Source organism: Myotis brandtii, unplaced genomic scaffold, assembly GCF_000412655.1.
Source record: "Myotis brandtii unplaced genomic scaffold, ASM41265v1 scaffold123, whole genome shotgun sequence".
NCBI lineage: Eukaryota > Metazoa > Chordata > Mammalia > Chiroptera > Vespertilionidae > Myotis > Myotis brandtii.
Window position 1 is genome coordinate 18,485,327 of NW_005354291.1, and position 3,432 is coordinate 18,488,758.

General features: G+C 36.7%; 1 protein-coding gene across 8 annotated transcripts in view; it reads right to left on the reverse strand.

Annotated features, from left to right (window-relative positions):
* Positions 1-3,425, reverse strand: part of PLAGL1 (pleiomorphic adenoma gene-like 1) — a 50,755-nt gene extending 47,330 nt beyond the window's left edge. For 7 of the 8 annotated variants that reach the window (XM_014533909.1, XM_014533907.1, XM_014533902.1 and 4 more), the window contains exon 1: positions 3,262-3,425. The gene's annotated coding sequence lies outside the window, so the exon portion shown is untranslated. Of the gene's footprint in view, positions 1-3,182; positions 3,229-3,261 lie in introns of those variants that run through there. The other variant, XM_014533903.1, reaches the window with a different exon arrangement.
* Positions 3,426-3,432: the final 7 nt, after the last annotated feature.

Sequence of the window (3,432 nt, forward strand, 5' to 3'; positions counted from 1 at the left end):
GTGTGTGTGTGTGTGTGTGTGTGTGTGTGTGTACCTTGCCCCAAAAGTCTGTGAGTACATATTCTTCTCAATCATTCAAGGAGCAGTTGGAAAAGTAACCATGAGGCCATAAAGCAACTCTCAAATTTCAAAGATTCAAAGAATCGGTAGCATAGAGCCCTCATTTGCTGACTACAATTCAAGTTAGAAACCAGTAACAAAAGGATAACTCACAAAACCTTCCAGGTTTGGAAGTAAATAATACTTCTAAAAATCTCATTAAAAAAGAAAAATATAATGAAAAAAAGTTTTAATTTTTAGAACTGAAAAATATACTAAATATAAAGCAATAGTAAATAAAAATCTGTAGAATTTGCAGTATAAAGAGCCCAGAAATGAGCCCAAGCATATCTGGAAATATGTTTATGACGGAGGTGGCACTGCAGACCACTGGTCCCAGGACTGCTCCACACGGGAAAAAGAAAACAGATTAATTTTAATGTCACAACATAACAACTATACATTGATACATACATATATACATTTATGAGTCAGGTAAATTAAAGATCTAAATATGTAAAAGATACAAACTTCAAAATTTTTTAGAAAAGAATTTCAAAATATATTACCCTAATAGTAGAGAAGACTATCTTAAGACACAAAAACACAAAGAAAAGATTGTCCGCAATTTATTTAACCAACAAAGGGTTTGTATCTTAAACAATGTTTTCTAATAGAAATTTCTGCAATGATGGAAAAGTTCTGTTAAACAATATAGTATAATGTAAAATAATATCATAAAATATAATAGCCACTAATCACACTTGCTATTGAGCACTTGAAATGTAGCCTAAAGTGACTGAGGAACTGAAATTTTTGAAATATGACAACATGTTAGTATTTTAAAATCTCTGATGAAGGTCTGTTATGTTTTTATATGTTTTTCCATCTTTGATTTTTCATAAAAAGACTTTATTTAAATTTAAATTACTATATAAAATATAATTGCAGTTTTGTAAAAAAATACACAAAAATTGCATTTTAGAAAACACACCAAAATGTGAATTTATTATTTGTGAATGATTTTAATTTTATTCTAAATATTTTTTTATTTTATTTTTTAATTATATTTTATTGTTTAAAGTATTACAAAGAGTATTACATATGTCTCCTTTTTTTCCCCGCCTTTGACAATCCCCTGGCTAAATATTGTTATTTAGGATATAAAACATTTAAAAATTTTATGAACACTGTTGTATCTACCATAACATTTATGAGATAAAATATTTCTGATATTTAAATTTCCTAGATACCTCTCCCTGATTATGACTTTTTTTTAAAAAGAGCAGCTGGAAAATATGAATAATAAACTAGAGTCCTGGCTTCAGGTTTCTTCATTCTGAGATGCCCATATTTTAATATATTGGGGGGGGATTTAATATACAGACATATGTATCATTTAACAAAGAGTTATAAAGCAAAAGCACCCATGTAACCATTGCCCAGATCAGGAGACAAAACATTTCCAGCATCCCCGAAGCCCTCAGTGTGTCCCCTCACATTCACAGCCCCCCACCCCACTCCCCCAGGAGATAACCACTAACTTGACTTTTATGGTATTAATTTCTTCACTACTTTTAATGCCTATGCATGCATCCTTAAGAAGAGCTTTATTTCATCAGGTTCTGAATTTTACATAGATGATATCATACAGTATTCTTACTTGCTTTTTTTTTTTTGGCTCAACTTTGAGATGCATTTATGTTAAAATACAAAACTACTTTGTTCACCACTGTACTGGGTGGGTTTCATTTTATGACTAGAGTACAATTTACCTTTCTTCTATCAGATGGACGTAAAGGTTTCTTCCAGCTTTGGGGGTATTAAAACAACACTACAGCAAACCTTCTTGTACACGTCTGCTTGTGTATATGTATGAACATTTATCTAGGGCAGTGGCTTTCAAACTTTTTTGACCATGACTCATACATACTAAAGAATGACGTTTTACATCATGACACACATCTGTGTGTATGCATAAAATTGAGAGGAAAAAATTTTTTTTCATGAAACAAACACCCTATGACCTGATATACATTCCCATATTTTTCTATTCTCTGTCAATTCGTGTTGTACAAGTCCTGATCATTATCCACGTAACTGATTTCAGACCCACAAAAATGGGCTCCAAACTTTGGAAAACATCGCTCTAGAGCAGTGGTTCTCAACCTTCCTAATGCTTCGACCCTTTAATACAGTTCCTCATGTTGTGGTGACTCCCAACCATAAAATTATTTTCGTTGCTACTTCATTACTGTAATTTTGCTACTGTTATGAATCGTAATGTAAATATCTGATAGGCAGGATGTATTTTCATTGTTACAAATTGAACATAATTAAAGCATAGTGATTAATCACAAAAACAATATGTAATTATATATGTGTTTTCCGATGGTCTTAGGCGACCCCTGTGAAAGGGTCGTTCGACCCCCAAAGGGGTCGCGACCCACAGGTTGAGAACCGCTGCTCTAAAGGATAAATATCTGAGAGGACGTGGAACAGGGGCATCAGCTGTTGTCAACTTTTCCAGATCCTTAACTTTTGAACAAATATTCTTATCTAATTCTACCACTCTTTAATGTTAGAGCTAAAACCATGAAACATAAGGCCGTTTTATCGTTTCCTTCGGTCGTTAAACAGTATTAATCACTTACCATGTGCTGAGGATCCACTGGGCTCCGAGCCAGACGGATGGGTTAATACACGGGCGTGGGGGTGGGGTGGGGTGGGGAGGACATTAGGGACCAAGACCTCGGTGAGGCCCCAGAAAGCTCACAGGAGGGGCCTCGGATCGTGCCTGGGGAGGGACGGGGGAGGGAAGGATTCCTGGAAGGAGGAGGACCTAAGTTGAGTGTTTCTATTTTTAACTTTTTTATTGGGTTCCTGAAACATAAAAGTAACACATTTGTTGGGAGGGCGGGAAAAAAGTCAAAATTGCAGGAGTATATTTATTAAGAAGTAAAAATCCTCACCGGTGTCCCTCCAGTCTGATGCTGAAACTAAATAACAAAAATTGCATGATCACCTATCCTAACCCAGAGACATTTTAGGAGCCTATCGGGTAGGTCCGTACTATGAAAGCATAAAATGAATCCTACTTTCCATAATGCATTTACAAACCTGCAAACAGCTCGTGTTCTTACTTTTAACGGACTTTTCAATGATCTTTTCGGCCTTTGGGCAAGTTTGGAGCGCCAGGTTTTGAACAGCGAGTCCACTTACTGCATGCCCAATAGACGCGAAGGCTTCCCAAAGGGGCGAGGAACGCGACCTGGCGACAGCACTGTGGGCTCTAGCCGACGGGGCTCGCCCGGTGACAATCGGTCGGAGTTTCTCGCTCGGTCCCGAGGTCCCGAGGAGCCGAGGAGCCGAGGACCCGAGGACCTTCCCGTC